The sequence below is a fragment of the Pteronotus mesoamericanus genome, unplaced genomic scaffold, assembly GCF_021234165.1.
Source record: "Pteronotus mesoamericanus isolate MK-2021 breed Mesoamerican mustached bat unplaced genomic scaffold, CSHL_Meso_final contig_25, whole genome shotgun sequence".
NCBI classification, from domain to species: domain Eukaryota; kingdom Metazoa; phylum Chordata; class Mammalia; order Chiroptera; family Mormoopidae; genus Pteronotus; species Pteronotus mesoamericanus.
The window spans coordinates 37,025,313-37,043,738 of NW_026555105.1; the positions used below are offsets into that span (position 1 = coordinate 37,025,313).

Sequence of the window (18,426 nt, forward strand, 5' to 3'; positions counted from 1 at the left end):
GCGAAATAAGCCAGGGGGCGAAAGACAAATACCATATGATCTCACCTATAAGCGGAACCTAACCAACAATGCAAAGAAGCAAGGCAAATATGACCAGCAACACTGAAAGGAAAAGAAATCAACAGAGACAAGAGGGAAGGGGGGGCAGGGAAAGGGAAGGGAAGGGGAAAGTCAAGGAACATATAGCAAGGACTCATGGACAAAACCAAAGGGGAAGAGCTGAGGGAGGGAAGGTGGGAGGGGGCAAGGGAAAGAGGTGGGGGGAAAGCAGAGACAAATGTATTTAAAAGGTAAATAAATTAATTAAAAAAAAAACAATTGAACCTAAAAAACTAAGCAAAAAAGGACAGACAGAATTGTGGATACAGAGAGCGTTTTGATGGTTGCCAAATGGGGGTGGGCTGTGGGGGAATGGGTGAAGGGGTGAGAGTATTAAGAAATACAAATAGGTAGTTACAGAATAGCCATGGGGATGTAAAGTACATTATAGGAAATGGAGTAGCCAAAGTACTTAAACCCATGATTCATGGACATGAACAATGGTGTGGGGACTGCCTGAGGGAGTCAGGGGTGCTGGGTGCAGGGGGTAAAGGGAGAAAAATCAGGACAACTGTAACAGCATTATCAATAAAATATTTTAAAAAAAAATTAAAACCACTATAAAGTCTCAAAAATTACACCAACATATCACCAGCACAGAAATAATCAGGTAGATCAATGAAATATAATGAGCATTCTAGAGACAAACATATATATCTGTCTTACCATGTAATATATGATTAGGTTGATATTTCAAATCAATGGGAAAAATAAACATTCAACAAATAAAATGCATGGACCACTATTACTTGAAATAAAACAAATATAGAGCTCTATCTCACATATTCTACAAGCAATATTCAGGTGACTTAAAAATCAATATGTAGAATCTAAGGAGTTTTAGAAGAAAATAGAACTAATATTTTTCATGACCTGAAGTAAAATATTCAAACCCAGAAATTATAAAGTAAATATTAACAATATGACTATATTAAATATTTAACTATATAGTGATATACCTATAAAAAAGTTAAAGGACAAGGAATAGACTATAAAAGTTTTTGCAATACATCTAAAACATGGTTAATAGGTTTTGGGGGTTTTTTGGGGGAAAATGTTCTACAAACCTATAATCAATAAATGGGTAAAGACTACTAAAAAGTCATTTAAAGTTTGTTTTTTTAAATAATAGAAATAGGCAAGAAATATCCAAAAACAGGTTTAGTTTGAAAGAATAATAAAGGAACAATTAAAATAACATCATTGTCACAATCAGATAAATGAGTATTAAAATGCTGGTAATATCAAGTATTGGCAACTCTGAAAGGAACTTGGTATTCATAGAAACTTTTTCTTCATTTTAAAGCAGTCCCTTTAGCATATTTTGGAGTGCTCGTTTGGTGGAGGTGTATTCTTTTAGCCGCCTTTTGTCTGGGAAACTACTTACTTCGCCTTCCATTTTCATTGATAGCCTTGCTGGGTAGAGCAGTCTTGGTTGCAGGCCTTTACTTTTCAATACTTGGAATATTTCTTGCCATTCCCTTCTGGCTTGCAGTGTTTTTGTTGAGAAGTCAGATGCTAGCCATATTCGGGCTCCCTTATATGTTGCTACCTCTTTCTCCCTTGCTTGCTTTAGGATTCTCTGTCTGTCTTTGATATTTGCCATTTTAATGATGATGTGTCTTGGAGTGGGCCTCATTGAGTTCCTCTTGAATGGGACCCTCTGTGCTTCTTGGACTTGTGTGACTTTTTCTCTCCTCCAATTAGGGAAGTATTCCATCACGACTTTTTCAAACAGGTTCTCTATCCCTTCTTCTCCTTCTGGTATCCCTATTATGCAGATATGATTGCGTTTCAGGTTGTCCTGCATTTCCCTCAATTCTTCTTCATTCTTTTTGAGTCTTTTTTCATTTTCTTGCTCTTTCTGGGAGCTTTTCTCTACATTATCCTGCAGCTCGCAGATTCAGTCCTCACCTTCATCTAGCCTGTTTTTGACTCCTTTTACTGTATTCTTCAATTCCGAAATTGTATTCTTCATTTCCTCTTGTCTCCTGTTGATAGTTTCTATGTCCTTTTTCATGCTGATATAGGTTGCAGTAAGTTCCTCATAGTTTCCCTGTAGTTTTTGGTAATTCTCTCTGAGCTCACTGAGCTCATTGAGCTTCCTTAGAACCATTGTTGGGAACTCAATATCTGATAGTTTACTTGCCTCTATTTCTTTTAGTTCTCTTTGTGGGGATTCTTCTTTTCCCTTCGAGTGGGGAATATTTCTTTGTCTTCCCATTATTTGTGAGACGCTTCTTTTTGATTCTGCTTCTTCAATTGATCTCTCTTGATTTCCTGACTTTGTGGTGTGAACTTCTATGGTTGGAGACCGCTGTTTTTACTTTCTGGATCTGCCCTCTGATGATGTCCAATGTTGACCCTGTCTGACCTTAGGCAATCTGTTTGAGTCTTCTGGTAATCTACTGTCTGTGGCTATCTCCTTCAACTGTTAATTTAGTCACTCTGCACTCAGCAGGCCACCTTAGACAGCTCAGGGCAGGATGGAGTCCCTCCTGGAGATGGGGTTCCTCCTGGAGATGGGGTTATTGGGTCCTCTGACGCTGGTGCGTCTGGTGGAGGAGTCCGCACTAGAATCCCGCCGGCTACTTTCTCTGTTCTCTCCCCAAAGCCTCCGTCCCCAGACTCTTCTCAAGTGTCGCCAGACCTCTCTGTGCCCCCTTTAGCCTGGGATCTACTGTCTGTGGCTGCCACTCTGCACTCAGCAGGCAGCTTAGATAGTACAGGGAAGGGTGGAATCCCACCTGGGAGTGGGGCTATTAGGTCCTTTGATGCTAGTGCCACTCAGGGGCATTTTCTCTGCCTGACCAATATGGCTGCTGCCACATAAGGGATGAGTCAGCAGAGATCCCGCCAGCTACTCCCTCCGTTCTCTCCCAAAGCCTCCGGACCCAGTCTCTCCTCAGGCGTCTCTAGCCCACTCTGCCTCCGACTTTGTTGGAGACCAGGGTAAGTGGCTGCAAATAAAAATTTATGCGTTGGCCCTTTAAACATTTTTTTAGCATCTCCAGCCACCTGTCTCTGGAAGAGAGCAACCCTGCTGCTTTTGACAGCTGGCTGTTTGTGTGTAATTTTTGGGCTCTGGTGTTGTAAGCTAGAGATCCCCGCTTTTGGTTTAGACCCCACTCTTCTCAGGGGGATCCAACTGACCGTTTCAATATCCTTCTGGTGCTGCCACCAGTGGGTGCCCCGCCCACCTTCTCAGGTCTGTACCATACTCCTTACCAGTTAGAATGCGCTAAAGCCCATTCTCCGGTCTACGAGCTTGCAAGGCTCCTCTTTCACTCCTGTTAAATTATTTGTTTCAGACGCTTTCTCCCCAATTTAGCTGTGATTCCAGGTTGTTCCTGGGAGATCAGTGTGACTTCTACCCACCCCTCCGCCATCTTGATTCCTCTGTATTTTATTTTTCTAATCCTGACTAAATTATTTTAAATCTTAGTTATACGTGGCTGACTAAATTTTCTTAGTAAGCAAAACAAACAAACAAAAAAAAAATTTTGAGCAGCTACTGTTTGCTTGGCATTGTTCTAGGCATTAAGGATTTGGTAATAAACAAGAGAGTATCTACCTTCTCAGGAGCTTATAATTTCCAGGGGGATATCAGGCAATAAATACATTAAAAAGTAAATAAGCAAGTGAAGGTATAGTAGATGAGTTGCATCTTTCTTTGGAATTAATTTTAGCAGCATTAAAATATTATCTGTGGTATTCTTGATTATAGGTGGCTATAGACTGAATATGTGTGTCCCTCCCAAAATTCATATGTTGAAACCTAATCCCCAATGTGATAGTATTTGGAGGTGAGGTTTTTGGGAAGTGTTTGGGTCATCAGGGCAGAGCCCTTAGAAATGGGATTAGTTCCCTTATTAAAAAGATCCAGAGAAGCCCTTCACCCTTTTCACCCTGTGAGGATGCAGTAAGATGGCCATCTATTATTCAGGAAGTGGGTCCTCATCAGATACAGAATCTTCTGGCACCTTGATCTTGATCAGACTTCCCAACCTCAAGATCTGTGAGAAATAAATGGTTGTTGTTTAAGGTACCCTGTCTATGGTGTTTTGTCATAGCAACCCAACTGAACTAAGATGTGTGCTTATGTAAGAAAACAATGCCACTCAGGGAACTGATACATGAGTCAGCTCCTAGGCGTATCGGGGCCCCGTTGTATGTTACTTTCTCCTCCCTTGCTGCCTTCAGGATTCTCTCTTTGTCTTCGACATTTGCCATTTTAATGATGATGTGTCTTGGAGTGGACCTCCTTGGGTCCTTCTTGAGTGGGGTCCTCTGTGCCTCCTGGATCCATGAGAGCCTTTCTCTCCTCAAATTAGGGAAATTTTCCATCATTACTTTTTCGAGGAGGTTCTCTATTCCTTGCTCCTCTTCTTCTCCTTCTGGTATCCCTATTATACGGATATTATTGCGTTTCAGGTTGTCCTGCTTTTCCCTAAATGCTTCTTCATTCTTTTTGAGCCGTTTTTCCATTTCTTGTTCTTTCTGGGAGCTTTTTTCTACCTTGTCCTCCATCTCACTGATTCGATCCTCAGCTTCATCCAGCCTGCTTTGGATTCCTTCTACTGTGTTCTTCAATTCAGAAATGGTATTCTTCATATCCTCTTGTGTCTTCTTGATAGTTTCTATGTCCTTTTCCAGGCTGATATAGTTTGCTGTAAGATCCTGATAGTTTCTCTGCAGTTTCTCATAGTTCTGTTTGAGCTGGCTGAGCTCATTGAGCTTCCTTAGAACCATTGTTTTAAATTCCATATCTGAGAGTTCCCTTGCCTCTATTTCATTGAGCTCTCTCTGTGGGGAGTCCCCTTTTCCACCCATTTGGGGGGGAACTTCTTTTTCTTCCCATTTTTGTGAGAGTCTGTTAAGTATTTTTGTCCTTTACTTTTCTTTCTGGGCTTGCCTCTGATGATGTCAGTTGTTGACCCTATAGGGCCTTAGGTTGTTTGTTTGAGCCTTTCAGGAGTCTAATGCCTGTGTCTGACTCCTGCTTGGAGCAGCTCTGTGACCCCTTCGGTCAGGGCTGGGCTATTTTTTGGGATCTCTCTGCGCTCTCACGAGAGCTCCTTGAGCGCGTTCCCAGCGCGGCAGGGTCCCCCACCTGCCTGGGCTCGCATGTGCTTGCCCCAGACCAGGGGGCTTATTCGCGACCTCCCGTGCTCATCTGACCTCCCTGGTACGCGAGCTTCGCGGCACTGGTCAGTTTAGGGTCTTCTATTGTGTGTTTTCCCCGCTTTTGGCTCTTTGGGTGCGTTGCTTGCCCTCGCCAAATGGGGACTACGGAAATGGGAGGAAATCAGCTCTCCGGTTAATCCTGTTTCTGGTCTCTCCTCCAGGGACTCTGGGCAGCTCTACTTATTTTGTGGGCTGCTCCGCAATCGCGGCGGGTAGGTCAATTTATGCCTGCCCTTGCCCCTCTGTGCACTCCCTCGCAGGCCGTATGGGTGCCAGTCTGTGTGAGGCCTTGCCGGCAGGTGCAAGCGTTCGCCAGCCCGCGTGGGTCACACACACGCTCGCCAACCCTCGCCAGTCACTCGGCGCAAGTGTGCGCGCCTGCTCTGGGTGTTTTGGGGGTGTCTATGTTTGCTTTTCGGCTTTTGGCTCTTTGGGGGTGTGGCCTCTTCCCGCGCAATGGAGACTTCGGCAAGGAGAAGGAGTCAGGACTCCCCGGTTCCTCCTCCCGTTCTTTCCCCAATGCCTCCGTTTCTAGTCTCCCCTCAGGGGCCTCTGGGCAGTTCTGTGACCCCTTCAGCGGAGGATCCAACCCCTGTGCGGACTGCGTTTCAATCGCAGGCAGTCTGGTTCATGCGCGCCCCGCTTCTGCCTCTTTGGGGTCGCACCTTTCCAACCCACAATGGAGACTACCGAACAGGGAGGGAGTCGGGACTCCCCGGTTCCTCCTCCCGTTCTTTTCCCAACGCCACTGTCTCCAGTCTCTCCTCAAGGCTCTCCCAGACAGTCTGCACTCAGCCCCGCAGCTCACAAGCGCACAAGCTGTGTGCGGAGCGCACAAAAGGCACGTTAATTGATTCCCTTATGCCTGAGCGAGATGGTAGCTGCAGAGTGGGAAGTGCATTATCACCCGGGCTCCACTGGCTGCAGTGTCAGTTCTCTTCACAAAGTTTTCCTCACCAGTCTTTTCCCAGGCATCAGCCCACCCTGCTGCCGCCTGTACCCAGCGATCAAGGAGGGTGGCTGCCGCTGCAACTTTTGCGTTTGCCCTTTAAATGTCTTTTTGCATCCCCAGCCACTTGTCTCTGGCAGAGAGTGCCCCTAAGCTTTTTGGGGTTGTGTTTTGTCTGTATTTTCTCGGCTTTAGCGGCTGTAGTTTAGGGGTTCCTGTTTATGATTCAGACCCCGTTCTTCCCGGGGGGACGCTAACTGGCCGTTTCAATGTCCCTCTGGTGCCAGTGCCCGTGCGCACCCAGCCCACCCTCTCGAGCCTCCACCGCAATTCTCACCCGTTGGGATGTGTGAGAGTCGAATCCGCTGTCAGCGGCACCAAGGCTCCTCTCCCACTATCGCTCCACTGCTTTCCAGGTGATTACTCCATTATTTAGTTGCAATTCCAATTTGGTTTTGGGAGGAGGTCAGCGTGACTCCCTTTCACTCCTCCGCCATCTCAGGTTCAATTCGGTTTTAAATTTTTTTAATATTTTATAATTAACTTTGACATTTAAAAAATATATAAAATCAATCTGCATTTAAGAAAGTGAGAGAGAGAGATGGAAATCCTACCTTTTGTGACAACATGGATGGAAGTGGAGAATATTAAGCTAAGTGAAATAAGCCAATAATAAAATACAAATACCATATGATCTACCTATAAGTGGATTCTATTCAACAAAATAAACTGACGAACAAAATAAACCGCAGGCACGGAAATATGGAGCAGACTAAAAGTGACCAGAGGGGATGGGGAAAGAGGACAATGGTGGAAAGAAGGGAAAGGGACTAGACAAAGAACATGTATGAATGACCCATGGACATGGACAACAGAGTGGGAATTGACTATGGGAGTGAGGGGTGGGGGTGGGATGGGTAGAGGGGTGTAAAGGGGTAAAAATTGAGACTTTAATAGAATAAACATGATTTATACATTTAAATAAGTAAAAAAAATTTTAAAAAGTAAAACAAAATTTAGTTAGGATTAAAAGAAATCAGGAACTGGGCCAATTAAAATTATAAAGATCATCATGTTGATGAGGACAGAGAATGTTTATTGAACAATTACTATACACCAGGCCACAATTCTAATAGTTCCTCACATGACTCACCTAGGTAGATTAATAAATTTCCACAAAGTCATTCAGTTGGGGAGTGGCAGAGCTGGCATTCCAACTTGGAGAGCCTAATTTTAGAACTTGGGCTATTCACCATAATCGGTGATGTAGCTTCCCTGGTTAGGCTGAAAACAAATATCCTTCCACCGAATTACTCGCCTGAGATTGACTTACATCTCGCCTGAGAGAAACAGAACTGGCTTTCTTGTTTGACTTTCTTTTCAGAAGGTTGTATCTATATATTTACCTTATTTAACAGTCATTTTTCTCAATTACCCCATTTTGCTGGGGGAAAAATTCCTGAACAGATAGCTGATTTCCTACATCCGAAGTAATTTCATTTGGATACTACGTGGTGTTTATAAGGGCCACACTTTTGGTTAGCTCAAATATGGTTCCACATGTGAAATGTTTCCCATTTCAGCCCACTGTCTTAAAATGTTCATATAATATAAACTTCAATGGGGGAAAGGATATGTCATATTAATGGTGTAAACAAGCAATGTTAGCACATAATAGACCCTTAATAAATATGAATGAATCAGTTCATGCTCTGAGAATCCTTAACATTATGTGAAAAACCTAACGCCCCACATGCACAAAATTAGCTTTGTTAATTATCTGTGTTTGATTTTAGAGCAGTAAATTACCATAGATTATAAGAATATGAGTCATTACTTTTGATGATATCCATACTTAAAATACAATTAAATGTTTCACTTACAAATATTTGGCAAGATACAAAATCAAGGAATTTTTCTGAGGCCTTGGCCACCCATATTGTTCAGAAAGAAGGCTGGTCTCCGGAGAACTGAACCCTGGCTTTTGAGAAGTTGGTCTGCTCCCATTCTCCACCTGAATTGTCAGAGGGCTGAGAGAGAAAGGAATGAATTGCTGTTTTGGGTGCCCCATGCTGTTCAGTGATATTGAGGAGGCTTGGAAAACAGGAACAGAGCTTTCAGTGGATGAGTATACTGGGTCAAAGGTCAGAGAACCACCTATTTCCATTCCTGCATAGGACTTTGGAGGTGATTAGTTCAAGCACAAATATTAGAAAAGGGGAAACTGGGACCCAAAGGAGAGAGATGTCTTTTCCATGGTCACACAGCTGGTTAAATCTCAAAAGGGAAAGAAGCTCTATTCCCTAACCCATGCCTCCCATCAAGGGAAACAACTCATAACTTCAGTCTCTTGTCTTTTTAAACATCAAAACGATCACAAAAATTATTTGCTTAAGTCCAGCCACAGAACCTTGACATTAATGAAGACCTCACATTTAGAAAAGCTGCAATAACTTGAATATTACTGAGAATAGCATCCAATTTAATATAGATCCAAGATTAAGCATGTGTAGGAATTACAGTGTAATTTATAGAATGTAAACTATGTACATTTTCCCAGAATAAAAATACTTCACAAAAGATGAGCATTAGGGAAATGTGTGTGTGTGTGTTTGGGGGGGGGAGGGTATACATATATACGATTTCCACATTTCTCACAGCCAGAAATCAATAGGTACTGTCAAAATTGAAATACATGGTTAAAAAAATACTCCATTGCTTTATGTTTTTTGTAATCTTATTTTCCTTATCTTTAGATGAGGGGGATCATATTATAAATGTTTAGCTGATGTTCAAAGATCATTTAGAGTCATTTAATTTCCTCTTCCTATAAATTCCAGTAAATAATACATAAAATCCTTAAAATAGCATGACTAATATAATACCAATTTTGCAAAACTAGAGCAAAGTAGTTAAGAGTCAATTCTTGATTTAAATTGTTAGTGTGACCCTGGGAAGGTTACTCACTGTTTTGTGTTCATCTGTAAAATGAGATTAATTACCCCTAGATTATGGTTTACAAGTAATGCATATAGGATTTTTTGCTTTATTTTTCTTTTGATTTTTGAGCTGTTTGCAACCCCCTTTTGTACAGTGAGAAACATTGCAATTAATGTTTTTAAATTAAATTTATTGAGGTGACATTGGTTAATAGGGTCATATAGGTTTCAAGTGTATATTACCAGATACATGACCTGTATATTGCATTGTATACCTACTACCCATAGTCAAATTTTCTTCTGTCACCATATATTTGGTCCCCTTAACCTGCTGCCAACCCTTCACACCTTTCTCTGGTAACTACCACATGGTTGTCTGTCTATCTCTGAGTGGGGCAGAGTCCCTCCTGGGAGCAGGGTTATTGGGTCCTCTCATGCTGCTGCTGCTCAGGGGAGTTGGTCTGCCTGAGCAAGACGGCTGCTGCTGTATGAGGGATGAGTCAAAACCGGGATCCTGCTGGCTACTCTCAGTTCTCTCCCCAAAGCCTTCTTCCCCAGTCTCTCCTCAGGTGTCTGCAGCCCACTATGCCCCCACCTTTGCCAGAGACCAGGGTAAGTGGCTGCAAATAAAAATTTATGCGTTGGCCCTTTAAACGGCTCTTTGCATCTCCAGCTGCCAGTCTCTGGCAGGGAGCAACCCTGCCGCTTTTTGCAGCTGGTCGTTAGCTGTGTACTTTTTGGGCTCTGGTGCTATAGGCTGGAGATCCCGGCTTATTGTTTAGACCCCGCTCTTCTCAGGGGGGTCCAACTGGCCGTTTCAGTATCCCTCTGGCGCTGCCACCTGTGGGCGTCCCGCCCACCTTCTCAAGTCTCTACCGCACTCCTTACCAGTCAGGCTGTGCTAATGCTATTTCTTCTGTCTGTCTGACGTTTAAGGCTCCTCTCTCAGTATATTGTTCAGTTGTTTGTTCCAGGTGAGTTCTCCACATTTTAGTTGTAATTCCAGGTTGGTCCTGGGAGGAGGGCAGTGTGATTTCCATTCACTCCTCCACCATCCTGATTTCTCGACCACCTAGATTCTTAAATCCGTCAGGTTCTCTCTGTTCCATTGCCTCAGCCTTGGATATAGACTGTCTCCCTTGTCCTTTCTCCCAGGGACTAAGGCAAAAACTTCTTAGCTAGTGTTTTGGCATTTGGAAGGCTCATCACCTTCCATTTTCTGCTCTTCTGCTATCTGTAAACAGAGACCTGACCATTTACTTGAACTACCTGTAAACCTCCAGTGGCTCCTTACTGCGTTTGGGGTCATCGTATCTCCTAACGCCCTGAGAGCTGATACTCTGAAAGTCCTCAAGAGTTGGTTGAAACCTTGAAATGGAAAGATAAGAACAGCAAGATACGTGATTTCAGGGACTGTTGAGAAACTTTTGATGAGCTTCAGGGATGGAAGGGAGGAGACTCATGTTGCCCTGGTGGGCCATTGGTTAGTTAGCTAGCCAGAAAACACAGATTATTAAAAATCAAAACTTTCACTAGAAAGTTTCCTGTACACTTGACATTTTGGGGTTCTCTTGGACTGTGGCTTTACAAAATGAAATAAAAGGACCTGTGCTGTTGACTATAAAGTGATTATCTTTAGAAAGACAGGCACCAAGAAGAAAAATCACTAAATGAATTGACAGTTCAGAGTTACAGAATTGATGGATGGGCTCCAGCAAGTGGTCAGGTATTAAATGGTTACCTTTTGTATATTTCTTCAATTGTTACAAAAGCTAATTCAGTCTTGTTTATATGATATATTTTTAATTCCCTGGAGTTCAAGAGTCTAAAAAAAAAATAAAACATTAATGATTCCCATTATCTTGACTGTTTAACTTCATAGATGTCAAATTAATTTTTCTTGCCTGAAAACTTTTTAAAATGAAACACAAAGGTCATCTTAGATGATAAACATTTAAGTAGATTAATTTTAAAAATAAATATTATATCTCCCACATATATAGTCATTTATATTAGTTTGATATATTAGTTATATATTTATATTACCTCAATAACATGCTATAACATGTAGACAGCTAAGAGCCATGTATTGGGTGCTTACTGTGTCCTGCTTAGCCAGGCTGCTGGGATTCAAACGGGAGGGAACCTGCTCATGCACCCAAGATGCTCACAGTCTCTTTGGGGAATCGGTGAAGTAAATATTCATGTTAAGGTAGTGAGTGTTGAAAGGTCTTTAACATGCTGTTGGTACACAAAGTTCAACCAGAAAATTCTCTGGTCATGTTGAGGTACACATCACAAAAGGGTACACAAGCTGGCCCCCCCCAAAAGTGTACAGTCAAATCAAACAAATTCATATATAAGCAGGTGTGAGCTCAAGAAAGGCGCTTATGAGGTCTTCTGGTTTGGCCCCATTACTTTACAATGAAAGTTCGAGGCTTGGGAACTGTGGTTTGTACAAGGTCACCCAGGCATTGCACAGTGCCTGTCCTCCAGGCAGGTCTAGTGCTCCATCCCACTCCATAAGACCCCCTAAAGTCTTGAAGGGTGAGCTAGCACAGCTTTGTATCACTGGGCCAGGTGGAAACAAAACTCTTAACTTGGTGCGTTAGAGATGCTTTCAATTTTATTTTAAAACTGTGTTCTATTATAGTTCTTGTTAACTAACTTTTCTGACTTAGGAAATAGCTCCGTATTAACAATAAGCTGGGATATTTTCAGCTCAAGGTAGACCTTTATGTCAACCACAAAAGGTCATGAGTGCCTCACATGTGTTGAGGGTATATGCATTAACTGAGAAAACCCCAACTCTTCAGATTCTTGGCTGTCACTAAATGATACACTAAATACAAAGAAGATTTCAGTGAATTGGGGATTCAAATTAAATGTTTAAACAGGCAAGTCATTTCTAAATGTTTCTTCCCCTATCTTCGATTCTCTCTCGTGTGAATATTGTAGCACCTCTAGTAGAGGGGGGCAACAGGAGAAAACTTCTTCCATATCCTCACTATTTTGTTAACAGGAATGTTTCTTGATTTCATCCTTTTTTTCCCTTTTATTTTCATAATGTGACACTTGGAAGACCCAAGTGCTTTTGCCATGTGTGTTAGCCAGAGAGATATTCTACAGTTCCTTTAAGAGATGTGTTAGAATCCTTTCTGTTTCCTTTTTGGAGTTTTTTAAGCATACAATCACCTGGGCAACCCCGGTTGCTGTGGTGTGGTGCTCTATGTGGGCGAGGTGTCCGAGAGGGAACAATGCTGCTCGCTTGGCTCTCAGGCAGCTTTCAGTCACTTCCCCCACTACTTTCAAGCAATTGGGCCCTTCTAGTGCTGATTCCCAGGTGTGTGGGTTTGTGTACCTACTAGGACCCTGTGGGTCTCTCCAACGAACTCTCCTGTGAGGCCGGGAGTTTCTCCTGCTGCCACACCCCCACAGGTTTTTATAGCCAAAGGTTCTGAGCCTTTCTTTTCCCACACTGGAGCCCTGAATTAAGTAGTCTGTCTCCATCCCCAGCTGTTCCTCCCAGTTTATCTGCATGCAAATATGGGACCATCAGCTGCAATCTCACCCACCCCATCCTCCTGCCACCACCTTGTCCCATGTCCTCTCCATCCCATCTTCCCATCTTCACCTCTCCTATGATTCTGGATGAGTTTTCTTCTTTAATGCCTTGGTATTAGACTTCCATACAGTTCAACTTTCTGGCAGTTCTGGTTATTTTTTGGTTTTAAATTTGTTGTCCTTCTTTTGGTTGTGTGAGGAGGTACAGTGAGGTACAGTGTATCTACCTACGCCTCCAACTTGGCCAGAAGCCCAATATAAATGTTTTTTAATTCTTTTACTTATGCTTATTCATTATAACTCTAGAAAGCAATAACAATATCTGTATGTTCAAAAATAAATGCTAAAATTCTTTTATAATACAAAAAAATAAGTGAAAATAAAAGGTTGAATTAAAAAATTAAAATGAAAGATTTTTTTCTCTGAAATTTTGGGCTAAAACCATGGGTAAATATTATATATGGGAGTGCATTATACAAGGCAAAGTACAGTAACTGTATGAGCTTTAAGGACTTGAGCCACTGAATGGATTAAATCTTTGTTACCTAGTGTGGTCTGAGGACAAACTTAGTCAATGTTATCCGGGAGCTTGTTAGAAACGCTGATGCTTGGGCTCCATCCCAGGCACACTGATTCAGAATCTGCATGTTTTCGAGATCCCAGGTGATATATATTCATTTCAGTAATAACAACAACTAACCAACAATTGAACTTCTGATTTTATAAAACAGGTTTTTCCTCTACATTATCATGACACTTTCCTTTCTTGGGGTGAAAGCAGTTTTGTTATGAATAATGAATGCCAGAGCCCTCCTCCAAACTCATAATCTCTTGGAGGTGGTGTTCACACACTGTATTTTTTAAAAGCTTCCAGGTACACAACTGCTGTGGTTATTGCGAATCTCTGGTTCAGGTTTGCTTCTTTTTCTCGAGTAACTAGCAAACCCATTGCTATGGGCAAAAAGAAGACCCACGTAAATACTGTTGTCATCAGCCATGTGGACTCTGGCAAGTCCACCCCCACTGGGCATCTTATCAAAAGTATGGGGGTATCCACAACAGAATCATTGAGAAGTTCAAGAAGAGGCAGCAGAGATGGGCCAGGGCTTCTTCATGTATGCTTGGGTGCTGGACAAAGTGAAAGCAAAGACTGTGTGTAATCACCCTGGACATCTCCCTGTGGAAGTCTAAGACCAGCAAATGTTACACATTATCAATACAATCTTCACTGTGAAAAGTTTTTTAATCACATTAAAATTTTTAAAACAAAAATAAAGTCTTTCAGGTATAGCCAGGGCCGGAGGAATCTCTGTAGATTCCTCAAAGGAGAGAGATCAGGGAAGGTTTCATGAAAGAGAGCTGGGAATTTGGTCTTGAAGGATTGATACGGTTTATAAGAATCAGGAAAGCAAGCAAGGTATTCCAGAGGGGGTGTGGAGTTGCGCAGAGTGGAAGTGGGAAGTACTACAGGGAAGGAGATGGAGAGAAAGGCCAAGAAAGAATATTTTTAGAAAGCAGGCAATCCAGATTTCTATATGGAAACTCTTAATTATTAAATGCTGAGAACTCTTGCAGATATGAAACATAAGGCTGACCAAGCCAAGCATCTGTATGCCACATGTGTATAGCTAGATGACATCCTCACCTATATGCATGGAAAATCAGACAGATGCAAGACCATTTGCTACTGAAAACCACCCTCACTGAAGCCAGTGGCTTAGATCCCGAGATTGGCTTTCTCCAACTCTTCTTGCCTATTGCCCTCACCAAAGCTCAGCTAGCCCCTCATCTTGGAAGTCTTCCTTAGTCTTTTATCACCAAGGCGCAGAGACCCCTGCCTTTCACATACTGCACGTGTCACTGGACCCTTAAGCACAGACACTTTTGCGCTGTTACCTTGAACCTCTGTGGGTTAACAACTAATATTTAGGCAAATGACTTACTGTTGGGGCTGTGAGAAGGTTCGAAGTAAAACTGGGCACTCATGCAGGGCCAGGGCTGAACTGAATTCACTACAAACAAGGCAGCCTGGGGGCAAGAGGGAATGGATTCATCCCGCGAGAGCTAAGAAATTTTAGAAAATATTCTCGTCTCTTCCTCGTTCTCTGGTACACGTAGATATGAAATGGGGCTTGCTCTCCGGCTCCCCAGTTGAAGTGTCCGGGATGGCCCCAGCGTAGCCCTCTTCTCAACCAGAGACCCCCTCAAAGACCCAAGCGGCCTAACCGACAACGGGCTCAGCCCGTTCCTGTTTGCCAGGAGAGATATGAGTTTGCTCATACTTAAGCGGACTCCAACAGAGGAAAAGGTCTTAGAGTACCCGTAATGGAGTGTTCGGGTTGAGACGTGTGCTCAGACTCCGGGTCTAATTTGCTGTGATGCATCCCCTCTCCCAGCTTCGGTCTCGCCATGGCTTTAATGGAGTTAAAAGGGTACATGAATTAGGTACGAGACCACAGCTGTCCGGCGCTCATGGGATACCTGGCACAGGTTTGTAATCTGCAGGAGGAGCTGGAAAACTTCACCACCGGACTACCACCGACCCGCGTCAACTCCAGAATCCGAAAAGCAGCCTTCCCTGATACGTCACTTCTTCGCGCTGAAGGGCGGGCCCGGTACCGGATGCGGAAGTCATTTCAGGCATCAGTGGGGAGTGAAGTCTTTGGGGCAAAGGGTTTAGAGGAGGGCTGCACGATGGAGAGCTGTACCCATGGCCCTGTATATGTTTTGTGAATGTGGTTTTAAGAAAAAAAGGGGAAATCCAGGTGTCAGTGTGGTAACCAAAGCATGTTATCCAGAAACGGGTCCCTCAGAGGCCAATGGGAGCTGCTGGCCGTCGGCGCGCTTCTGGTTGCGCCGAGCATCCTGGGAGGTGTGGTCCCCGCGCAATACCGCGGATTTTGGGTAATGTAGTCCCGTCGCTCTGCTGGAGTAGCTAGAGCCTCAGCTGGTGGCTGGGTTGACCCCTTGTTTGGTGGCGCCGGTGAGGCAGGCTCCCGCGTCACCTTTGCCTCAACCGTTCCCCTGCTCAGCAAGGTAGGTCTGAAAGGCTTGTCTGTGGGCTGGGGCTGGGGAAGGTGCAGATGGCGGGGTGATGAGATAGTGGTGGGGACGCGCTGTCGTGGCTCAGGCCGTGCACTATCGTGTGTTTTATTTGGGGGTGTGGGCGCGCATCTCCGACAGGGGTGAAGCTCAGCCTAGAAGCCCAGTGGTGATGGGTGCTTGGCTTCGGCATTTGGTGCTAGGGTTCCTCTGGGTTGGGACATATTCAGCCTTGGCCGAAATAGCGATATTGGGAGTGAGGGGTCTTTTATGTTACAAGTCCTGGGGTTTTGAGGAATTTAGTAAGTAGGCTACCTCCCCGTTGTCTTCATGTGGTGGAGTAGGGCCTTCCACTGGGGTTTTGCTGGGTAACCCCACTACCCCTCCGCTTTGCCGAGGCGGGGTGAGGGGCCGGCGCGCTTAGTCAAACATATCTGGCTTGCACCAGGTGTTAGAATGGTCATTTTGGTACGATCTTAGGATCTCAGTTTGGCAGGTCGTCCCTGGGCTCGGGCATTGGAGGAGTAAGTACTGCTGGGGCCCACTGGGCAAGTTTTTCAAAGATCTGAAGGACTGTCGCTGACCACCGGTATCACGGATTTCCACATCTCTGGTGTGGCTAGGCTTTGGGATTTTAAGTTTCATTTTAACTTTTTATTGCGGAGAAATTTAAGACAGAAGGAGATAGAACTCCATAGACCCATCACCCAGATTCAATGCTTATCACCTAGTGACCCTTCCTGATTTCATTTCAAAATGATTCACTGAGGACACTTATTACCCACAGTGATTTCTTATCACTGCCCTGCTTAAGAGCATGGCCTTCACAGCCATATTTCTTCCAGGCTCTGTCACTTTATAGCTGTGTCCCCTTGGGCAGGAGACTGACCTCACTGTGCTTCAATTTTCTTAACTGTAAAATGAAGATAATAAATCATACTTCACTGGGTTGTGAGGATAGCATGAGGTAAAATTTGTACAGTGCCTGGAACAGTCTCTTATATACTAAGTGCCAGATAGGTATTAACTTCCTTATTAAGAGCAATGGTGAGAGAGGATTGGCTCAGTGTCAGTGTCAGTAGCATGTCTGTGCAGGCAGTGCTCACAGCCCGCATATCAGCTCTGTTCCCAGCAAGCTCCCCAGTCTTTTCTAATGTGACAAATCCATTCCTAATGCGTTTAAGGAAAAGGAAGCCCTATCCTGCTGGATCTTGAGGGTTTCCAGAGACTCTCTTGAATCTTTAGGTTCTTGTTCTGCCTCACTACAGCTCCTGTCTGGCCAGAGAGAACAGTCTAGTGGGCAAAGGGAGGATTCCTGGGCTCCTGACAGCCCAGCTTCAGGTAGGTTCCCAATTACCTTTTGCATACTGAACTGCTGATGGGTATCCCTTGTTCAACTTTGACATCTTGTACCCTATTGTATCCTGTCCAGTGATCAGAGCCTCGGCTGGTTTCCCCAGGGAATAAGGCCTGTTGTAAGGTAACAATTTTCACAGGCACTGTTCTTTGGCTCTGGTATCCTCATTCATAACCTCTTTGTCCTTGCTCTAGCATTTCTGCTCTCAGCATTTGTTCAGACTGCTCACTTCAGGACTTGTCTGCTTGTGAAGTTATCAATTCTGTTCTTTTTCCATCCAGTGCACCCACTTACTATTTTCCCTGCTAGAGTGGATTTCAGCAGATTGTCATATCATTTTACCTTAAAGTATTTTAGTAGTTGTCTCTAACACATAAAGACTCATTTTAACAGTCACAATTTTATTGCTATACCCAACAAAATTAGTATTTCTTTCCCCAATTGTTTAATTGTGTGTGTGTGTGAGACTCAGAACAGCCGTCCTCAGAGGGAGAAGAAGAAGAGAAGACATATCTGGAATTTAGCATGGTGCTTTTCTCTGTCTCTGCCTCTCTTTCTTCCCATTTCTTCTGATCTGGTTGATCTAGGTTAATAGCTGCAACCGCTACTAGTGGTGCAAACTGCGCCTCTTGAGTTTTCCTTTCCTCTTTTTGCCAAACCTATCTCCCATTTGTTTGGCTGTTGTGCCCTCTCAGTTCCACCTAAGTGGTACCCCTTGATTCCCCTTCCTCCCCATTGTCTCCACCCCTGCCCAACCCTTCCTGTCTTTTCCCTACCTTCTTGTCCCTCTTTTCCCCCACCTGTTGAGTTGGGCTTCTAATGTATAAATACAATCACACACTGCTTAATGATGGGGCTGTGTCCTGAAAAATGCGTTGTTGGGTGATTTTGTCATTGTGTGAATATTATAGAGTATGCTTACACAAATCTAGATCGTATAAACCTACTATATGGTAAATCCTGTATGGTAAATCCTGTTTCTTCTAAGGTATAGAGCTCTACAGCATGTTATTGTTTTGAATACTGCAGGTAATTATAACACAATAGTGAGCATTTGTGTATATGAACATATGTAAACATGGAGAAAATACAGTAACACTATAGTAAAAAAGATAAAAAGTGGTTCACCTACATAGGGCACTTACCATGAATGAAACTTGCAGGACTGGAAGATTCTGCTCTGGGTGAGTCAGTAACTGGTGACTGAATGTGAAGGCCTAGGGCATTACTGTCCACTGTTGTCAACTTTATAAATAATGTACACTTAGGCTACACTAAATTTATAAAAC

The 18,426-nt window shown here is 43.5% G+C and overlaps 1 protein-coding gene across 1 annotated transcript in view; it reads left to right on the forward strand.

The window, feature by feature from the left end:
- The first annotated feature begins 15,672 nt into the window (after positions 1–15,672).
- ZNF133 (zinc finger protein 133) overlaps positions 15,673–18,426 on the forward strand; it is a 53,636-nt gene continuing 50,882 nt past the window's right edge. The window contains exons 1-2 of the mRNA XM_054574107.1: positions 15,673–15,774; positions 17,049–17,121. The gene's annotated coding sequence lies outside the window, so the exon portion shown is untranslated. The remainder of the gene's footprint in view (positions 15,775–17,048; positions 17,122–18,426) is intronic.